The sequence below is a fragment of the Natrix helvetica genome, assembly GCF_964273705.1.
Source record: "Natrix helvetica genome assembly, chromosome: 1".
Taxonomy (NCBI): Eukaryota; Metazoa; Chordata; class Lepidosauria; order Squamata; family Natricidae; genus Natrix; species Natrix helvetica.
The window spans coordinates 39,055,512-39,065,271 of record NC_138548.1 but is presented as its reverse complement, the minus strand read 5'-3'; the positions used below and the strand labels follow the sequence as shown (position 1 = coordinate 39,065,271).

The window sequence follows — 9,760 nt, the reverse complement described above, 5'->3', positions numbered from 1 at the left end:
TGCTGAGTAATACCTATGTGGGAAACTGCTAATTAAGCCTTTAGGTAGAAATTTTTTCTATCTTACAGAGGATATCCGTTAGGAGAAAGCAGTGTCTTAATGGAGATACGGTGGCGTGCATGCATTCATGTGCCTTAGCTGTGACGTGCTGCTTTATAGCTCATAGTTTTGTATTCAGACTTTAATTTCAGATTGTTAGAATACTTGTTTTAACTGGACTTTAGGCATAATGTGCTGACTGATCTGTAAAACCCACCAATATTTTGCAGCATACAGAAATGGAAACCCAGATGTGTGTCTGTTTCCATCAATGAAATACTACTTATTCAGGTGCTATATTTTTGTTCACGGTGCTCCTATGGAGCTAGGACTTCTGACAGTGCCCCTTCCCTTCAGTTTCCAAATCAGTAGTGAAACTGCTGCATGATAAAACGCCTCAAAGTAGCAGAGCTAATCATTTCAATTTGGCTCAGTTCAGAATTGTAAAAGAATAGATTTGCTAGCCAATTCACAATGATGGTTTTCTGGCAAACTGACACCTATCCCTGCAGGGAAACCCACAGGAGCCTCCTACTTAAACAACTACCTGAGCTTTACCAGAAAACATTCTCCAGCCTTTAAATCATGCTGATTGCAACCCACAGGATTTACTCACTTCTGTTTTAATAGTCCTTTGTGAGACTAGTAAGTCTAATGGCATAGCTTGAGCGTACACCAACCATGTGGGTGCTGCTTAATTGCATGGGTGCTGTGTAATCTGAATGCTCCCCTAGAACGAACTGGTGTGGATCTGGAAAAAGAAGTTGTGTGGCCTGTTGTCTAGCCAGTGATGTTACATCCATTGAGCTTTCCTCTTACGTTGGGCATTATAGACAGAGTTCATGTCTAGGACTCAGTTGAATTGTCATGTTTCATTGTTGTTTTTCTTGCCCTTGCCATTGGTCTTTATGGCTGTGCCTTCCTACCCAGTGCCTGCAAGAGGTATTTTTCTGTTAATAAATATACAGTGCATGCTAAGTGGTTTTCATGGGTTTTCAAGCCACCTGCTTGAATAGGGCCTGCCGTTTGGCGGCCAGAGCATTTTGTAGCAATATGTCTTCCTATTCTTGCCTTCCATGATTCAGGTGCTGTATTCTGTCTTTCTTATGGTTCTTAGGTGTCAACTGGTACAAATCAATGTAAGAAGGCAAGCGTTACCATTCTAGTTCTGATACAAAAGGAAGACTTCCTACTCAAGATCTATATGCCACAATTTTATGCAGGCTGATGTAAACCCATCACCTTTTCTTAGGGGAAAGAATTAACCTGGCTTCTCATACTATTCTAATAGTCATGAATATAGGTAGCTGAGCTTTTGTATATGCATTACAGAATTTTACTGAAAACAGGATTCCCTAGTGAAGATGTCCAAAGGGCTCAGTACCCATAGCTTCTGCATCATGCAGTTAATGTCCAATTGAAATATCTTAGTTGTGTTCTATAATCTAGACTATTCCAATATGTCATTGTTCCTTCAAAAATAACCCTTATTCCAAAAACATCTGAAAACGCAAATTGAGTAAAAAAAAAACCAATTCTAATTCTTTTTCTTAAATCAACAAATTGCCAATAACAACTTTGGCTTATATATTCCAATTAATCTGATGTGCGACAGTTTGAAAACCTTTTATATATATATATACACACATTTAAAACACAAATTACTTAACTTGTCTTATTGGGCTATAAAATTAGGACTTGTGCACTTTATTAAAACTTCCTTGCTAATAAATAAGACCAGATATCCGCATATTTATGGCAGCTGTTATGGCTCCATTGCTATAGCTATTTTTCCCACCATTATGTGAAGTTTTTCTTCTTGCCACACTCCTGTAGATCAATGCAAGTGCTGGAATTTCTGCTGCAGAGTCTGATAGCTGATAAAAATAACTTGTTTCCCCAAAGCACAAAAGTATAAGCTCATGGTTCTTTTTAAAACCAGCACCCAGAAAGGAGAAGCAGTACGGATGAGAATACTCCCATTCTAAACAAAACATACTGTTCAAAAGATTAACTTAGGTTTATCTTCTCATATATTTTGGTGTTGTCTTTTAGACACAAATGCTTTCTTCTTCAAATTGATCCAATTTTAACGCTGTGAACATACTCTTTGTCATCCACATTGGCTCACTAATGCTTTTAATATAGCACAGCAAGCTAGCTAGCCAATTATTGACAAAATTATTTAGTTCAGACAACCTTAACATTTTCTGAAGTAAGTATTGTAGAATGGCTGTAAAGTTACATGTTCTTGATGATAACACATTCTTTGAAAAAGATGCTTATCCAAAAAGCTGAAAGAACGATAGCTTATATAGTATATATCTCCAGTATTCTTCGCAGGATGTTTGTTTAGTCCATCATGAATAGCCCGTTTGTGGAAAAAATTGTATCCTGAAATGTAGGTACAGTAAATTGAATATGACATATGAATAGGATTAGAATTTGCATTTATATTTTATGTATTTTACCTCCCTTAACATTCTAAAGGTATTTATCCATGTTAACCCAATCCATAGAGAAAAGTCCAGTCACTGCCCTAAATAATAACGTTCATGATTGATTTGATCATATAAGCTTATATCTTTGCTTGGCCCTGATTTATGTTGAGATAGGGCAGAAGAGAAGATGCCTGCCTACAAAACCAGCCGTCTTGGTATCTTCTCTGAACTGAGAGAAAAGTGCGTTAAAAAGTCGAAAGCTATTACTGTTTTTCTGGAAAAAAAAATGTGAATATGTTATTTTATCTATATATATCTTTGGATTCCTTTCCCAAAGGCTATCATTAGTACTGCCCTTCGATGCTCTTACTCCAAAGTTGCACTTGATATTACAAAACATCTTGCATGTCTGCGTACTACTAAAATTCTCATGCCTGTTTGATTATTTTTAACCTTCATTAAGATAAGGCAATCACTTTTTAATCAACATACCTCAAATGGGCTAACATAAAGAATGCATCAAAATCCGGGACTCATGCTCCCATGGGATTTAAATTTGGCAAGGTTGCCGCCTCTTCAGTGCTGCCACACTGCCGTAGACATATGATCATCATTTCCAACTTTCCTTGCAGCTTCCTACAAGAAAAGTCAATGGGGAAGCCACCGGGAAGATGGAAGCCACTCCTGATCCCATAGCTATTTTTACCAGCCCATGATCATTCTGTTTCTTTGTTTAGGTAGGGAAATATCTCTGAAATGATTATTCCAAGGGGCTCGTGGGAGGTTTATTTCAATGGAAATGCATAGAATTCAGTATTAAATCAGTTTTTGGTTATTGGTGTTTTAAGGACTTCTTCACTAACTACAGTATCAATGCTGTTACTTTCAATTCACCTTAGATCTCCAAGCAGCTTTGCTCCCTTATATTTTAACAAAGCACTTTAGTCTGCCATCTCATACTGTATCATGCTAACCTATCTACTTTTAATCTCACAGAATCCAACCAAGATTATTTCAGTGCCTCAAAGATCAATATGCATGACTGTGTTTGTATTGTTTTACTGTTTATTTTGTTTCAATTATTTACAGTAAGAATTTGGGTGGCTTATATGCAGCATTCATTTTCAGCCTTATATTGTAACTTTCACTGCTTTTGAGAATGTAGAATAGGGGAAAAAAAAGTAGTGGTATTACAGATAATGGAATGTAATTGATCTCTTAACCTATAAAGGTGAGATGCACTCCAATCTCTTTTCAAAGCTACCTTCCTTATACCGTGAGAAAGAGCGTAAGGAATATTTGAGTATATGAAACAGTGATGTTAACAGCTGGCCAATCTGTTTGAATTCTAGAATTTTAATTTAATAATCTGGTCTGTCAGTGGTTGAGATTGCATTATTTTAAAACATTACAATTTGCCTTGAGAAACTTTAAAAGAGAAAACACTCGTTTATATTGCTTTCCTAGCTTCTTAAAATATGGTATACAACATGGCTGCTAAACAGTGATTACTACAGGAGATATTTTTCTGCACCTTGATGATTTAACAAAAATTCTGATATCTCCTGTCATTTTGATGCCTTCATACATGCAACTATGCAAATGTATAAATAAGTGGATAGATTAAAAAAAAACAGTTTAACTTCAGATAAGGGCCTAGAAGTTTTCTCAGTGGTTATTCTCAAATTGCCCTTTAAAATTGCTTAGCAGGTGATGGACAATAGCAGAATCTATGTTTTGCATTCAAAAGATTGCCCCCTCCCCTATTCAGCTCTTGGCACTGTTAGTCTAAAATTAATAGATAACAGATAGCTGCTGCCCAGTCCTCGAAACGATAAAGTCAGCCAGAATAGCCAGTATGGGATAGATAAGATAATTAAAATGACTTCCCATTTTCCTGTTACAAAAGTGGGAGGGGGGTTACGTCACGGAGAATATGTCCTCTTGAAAAACTTGTGTGCCAAATCTAATGTAATTAGTCTTTATCTGATGGGACAGTTTTTCATTTCCTACCTTCTTGTTGTGAAAGTGAGGGTTTGGGGATGCTACTAAGTTATTATTCAACAGTGAATGCTCAGGATATGTAAAATTCAACTTTTCTTAATATAAAGAAGTAGTTTATTGCTGCTTTAAAGTACACTTGTGTTGGATGGACTGCCACAAATGTTAAATGTGCTCTTTTTCAGACCAAAAGTGAGGATAAAAATAGGTAGATCAAAATCGAAGCTATTATACAGACAAACGAATTGACAGCATGAAAATGTCTGCCAGCTTTCACAGTTAATTGTGTCTAATATTTTTTTTCCTGTTTATCAATCAAAAATAATAGTCAAAACCAATGAATATGGGGTTTCGGTCAACTCCAAATAGTAACTTGGTGCTTGGTACAGTTTCCCTCTGTGCAGTGCTTTACTGATATCAATCAAGCCTCAAAATTGCTTATTTGTGTAGAAACTGAAATTGAATGTTCTATGGAGAGCAAGTCTGTGTAGGTGCTATATAGAATACCCAGGCTCTGACCTCCTTGTGCTACTTTTAGGCCACTAAACAATGTTATTTATTGCTGTGCCATAGAAATGGGTAAGGAACCTGCTTTTATCCTGTATAACTGACTGATCAGTCATCATGCTTTGGGAACATATTTGTCCTATGTACACGTTACGATGTCCTTTTACTTTTGCAATTCATGAGATTAAAGAAATTCAGTATGTATATTCCAGTGTGTGCCCAATAGTAATGATAACCTGTGTCTTGATTTCATAAAAACTTCTGGTAGAGCTTCTTTTTTTTAAGATTTCAGTTTTAAGGGCTTTATTGGACAAGGCGAACTTAAAAATATTTTAAGCGCATGACTTAATTCTGTTTCTGTCAACTTCTGCACTGTGAATATTATAATTAAGTATTTTAAAGAAAATACATTGAGGGCTTAACTACTACTTCCTGCTTTTTAATATAAGGATCACTTCCAGCATAAATGTCTTACATCCATGCATGACTCCTAAAGAATGTGAATATGAGATTCATTACTTATTGTGTGAATTGAAAGAGAGAGAAAAATAGCTCATGTAATAAATTTCTCTATATAGAATAGGGCTGTGCAAATTTCAAAGTAAGTCCTTTTTTCCAACAGACTTGAGTGAAACACCCCATCAAGCTGCTTCATAAAAGGATGAACCTTCCTCATTTCTAATGACAAATTGAATCAATTACATTACTTCACTTTTCCTCCTTTGTGGGACCTCCTGTGATTATTGTGCAAATGCCAGCTAAAGCTGAGAAACAACACAGATTACCTTGTTGGTGTATGTAGATTGTATGGCCTCTCCTCAATGAAGGGAATTGTATTATTTCCCCATCTGAAGTCCTTCATAGAGGTGGATCTAAATAATCTCACATAAGCAAAATTCACAGTGAGGATAATCATTCATTAAGAGCCATCCTTTGAATGTAAAATATTATGCTGAAATTGATCTCTAATGTTGAGACTAATGCAAAATGGAGGAAAGTTGAAGCATTATTATGGCTGCAGAACATGGTTATCCTGTATGGTTTTAAAGTAGCATTAGGCCACAAAAATAATTGATTAAATCTTGAATTATCTTCTAGCAAATTGGCAAGACAATGTAGCTTTTCGTCTTCCGTTTCATGAAAGTTTTAAGCCTAATCCTAAACATTTGCTTGTGGTTCTAGTATGATGCTAAGTGTGTTGTGTTGTGGGTATACCTCATTTCAAGCACCAGTGTGTCAGATGCATTAAAGTTTAGGATTAGGCAGTGCGTATCTATAATACTTTTTCAATAAGTGATTCCTTATTGGAAGCATGCAAACACTCCAGATTTTATAAGCATTAAATTAGAATCCCGGGTCTAAAATCCCATAACATTTGAAAGTAGGCTTAAATCCCGTTCTCTTACCGTTGCCATTTTTATCAGATAATGGATGGAAAGATTGCTTCTTTCCTTAACAATTTTCTATTGCCACTTGTAGAGAGACTAGTTTCTAACTAAAGGGAGTTCTGATCGTGAACAGTTTGGTAAACCGGGGTTTTGAAATAAACCACTATTTTAAAATAACTCCTTCCCTGCTGAGACGATTCTGAACTTTAGCGGAGCTAAATTTGAACACAATATTTTCCAGCCAGGACCTCTTCTCCTGACAGAGTCTTTGTGCAATCATTGAATTGCCAAGGCACAGAACCACCTTGTATTGTATTATTTACTCTCTAGCTCTCTAAAATGTATATCTTCTATAGTTTATATGAGAAAATAGTTTTTTTCACTGTGATCCAAAGCCTCCAGGGGTTCAGGATAAATGAGGATGTAATGGGACACCCCATCTTGAAATGATGGACTGTGAATCTGTTATTTAAGACAAGTAGGATAACCTTTTAACATCCATAAAATGCCATTAATTCAATGTGATGGAAAAAATGGTCAACCTTTTCCAAGAAGAAATACCTGTTAAATGCATCAGTACTATGAACTCTGTACAAAATCAGTCTGTGTAAACTTGTGTGGTGTTTTATTTCATATTCTATTCTTTGGTAAAAGGTACATTGGTTGTGTTCTGTTTTCTGATCCAGAAACAAAGACCAAAGAAGGCCAACCTCATTTGATTGTGTATATTCTGCCTGTTTTAATTATAGATAGCTATAAAGGATACAGTGCAAGTAAGTGAACCTGGTAATCAATGATTTTTGTATTTTCTTTTTAAAGGAAAGGAAACTTTGAAGTGTATAATTTATTGCTCAGCAATACAATGTTGTTAATAACTATTAGCAACATATCCTAATTTCCCAATAGCATTATTCTATGTTGTCCTTCAGTTTGTTGTATTGTTATTTGGTATTTATTTGTATTTGAAGGTCTTGCTCTGTCTTGTGTTTTGATGCTAATAATTGAGAACAGTGTGTAGAATGCAAAACTTTGAAATGCTGAACTGTATTAAAGGGAAAAAAATAAACCTAAGTAGGAAGTCATGTTTTTTAAGAAACATAGTTGTGTTTTAATTTTTTCATGCTATATTGATGCACAAAATTAAAACATCCTTTTATCTATTTTCAGTTCACTTGCTTTGTGCCAATCCCTCTTTTGCTTTGTATTTCACTGCAAAGTATGCTACAGTTCACCTAACTAATATGTAACAGTTTTAATATGAACACATTATACTCTAAACTTACAATTACACCCATATGGAAGGGTAGACCTCTTCAGAAGTTTCTTTTAATCTGTAAGAATCATATCAGTGCATCAGCTGAGCAACCTGGTATACATGTTAGACTGTTTCCTAAGTTAGGGGGGGGGGGGACTATCAGTTTCAATTTCCAATTTATTTTAAAAGATACATGTCAAAAATGAGCTGTTTTTTAGAAGAAATTAATATAAAATATAAATATTTTGATATTAATTTATCAGTTCCATTTAGAGTAGTTCCCTGGACTTTATAGCATGGTCAAAACTTCTCTTGTCATCAGACACTGTATGTCAAGCAAAAGAAAACCAGGATTTTCTAGGTTTCCAAGGAGAGGGCTAGCAGATACTGAAAATTCTTGCTGCCACTTACGGATTTTTGTGGACCAGATCTGCAATTATATTTAGGGTTATTTTTCAGGTGATATTAACATAAGGCTGAATCACAAAGGAAATTAACTCACATGTAGAGTTTGGTTTAGCTACCATGTTCCTTCGAAAATATGAGCGGGTCTTATTTTCTTTTGAGTCTCGAAAAAAAGCTAGACCTTTTTGAGGAGTGTCTTAATTTCCCCACACACATATGCCTCACTTGGCCACTGGGCCGCTTCTTTCGCGGCCAAAAGGACCAATCCAGGTGCCTCGTCTGGCCACCAGGCCGCTTCTTTCACAGCCAAAAGAGCAAGCACCTCACCTCGTGCACCCTTGCCAACCTGTAACAGTCACTCCAGCTACCAGTAGCTGTCCACCTGAAAAACCCTGCCATCATCCACTCCGGCAAGACTGACCACGTATGCGCTTAAATAGGGCCAAGTTTTGGAGGTAGGGCTTAATTTTAACACATGCGCACAAAACAGTGCTGGGCCTTCTTTTTGGGGTAGATCGTGTTTTAGGAGAAACACCATATATGGGAAATATTTATACACCTGTGTAAATTTTATAAGAATAGACATACTCAGTTGCTATATCCAAATGACATCAAATGTCAAATTGAAGTATGATTCTAAGAAAAGTGGAAAGTTTTAAGATAGATCGGAGTCTAAGTTACCTGAAGATTTTTCAATAAGATTGCACAATTTCAACATTATTTAGATGTGCTTCAAACTGTGCACAAATATGTAAATACTGCTAATTGTCAAGTGACTTTATGTTTAGAGTTCCACACAAGCCTGAAAAAATAGCACTGCTTCAAGAAGTCAATCATTAAGATTAATGTAGTTTTAATTAAAAGCAGATGTGCTATGAGAGGTCTATAGTGCTCCTAAATAAATTTCAAAACATACTAAGCCCTATTATGTACTTGTTATTAAAGAAATTGTGCTTTGTAATTTCTTAGTATAAGCATAGATCTTTACAAATAATATACTTTTAAATACAAAAATTGGAAGCCCCAAGTTAACTGGCTGATAGCCCTGTTGCCTGCCTTCAATAGTTGTCAATCTCTAAACATTGCCTCCTGCTTCCCCAACCACTTACTATTTTCTTATCTCCTCTTCACCTACGCACCCACCCACACTGTCTTAGTGTTTATGTTTGCAAGCTAAGAGCCTGGCAAGATATAGCTGTTTCTGGACATTAGCATGTCCTTGAAAACATAAGGAGGTGGCTCAATTTGCCAGGCAGTTGGAACTCTGGCCTGGGTGCTTTGAATGAATGAATGAATGAATATCTCTCAGGTTTCTGGAGCTTTAAAGTTTCACAACCCTTTTGAAAAAAAGCATAAGCTATGTTGATCCTTGGATGGGAGGTGTTTGCCTGGCTGCAGCTGTTTTTTCCAAGTACAGACAGCAATCCCAGATTCGATTCCACACAAATAATTGATTTTTTAAAAATTAGTTTCAATGTAGGCATAAAATATAGCCTTGTTTTAACATGATTATCCTTGAAAGTCTTCCTTTATTACAGGAAAAAAAGAATTCCTCAAAAAAACCTTGACTAATGATGCTTTGAGCACATCTCGGATTCAAAGGGAATAAATGTTTATTCCATAACTGGCTGAACTCAAGCTCCAGTCATGACATTCAGCATTCCATCCTCAGTTAATTGGGAGGATGGAAAAGATGGGGGGGGGGAATAACAGATTAACAGTGG

At 36.0% G+C, this 9,760-nt stretch overlaps 1 protein-coding gene across 6 annotated transcripts in view; it reads left to right on the top strand.

Annotated features, from left to right (window-relative positions):
• Window positions 1-7,497, top strand: part of TRAF3 (TNF receptor associated factor 3) — an 86,250-nt gene extending 78,753 nt beyond the window's left edge. For all 6 annotated transcript variants that reach the window (XM_081968173.1, XM_081968172.1, XM_081968168.1 and 3 more), the window contains one exon: window positions 1-7,497. This exon is cut by the window's left edge and continues 1,623 nt beyond it. The gene's annotated coding sequence lies outside the window, so the exon portion shown is untranslated.
• Window positions 7,498-9,760: the final 2,263 nt, after the last annotated feature.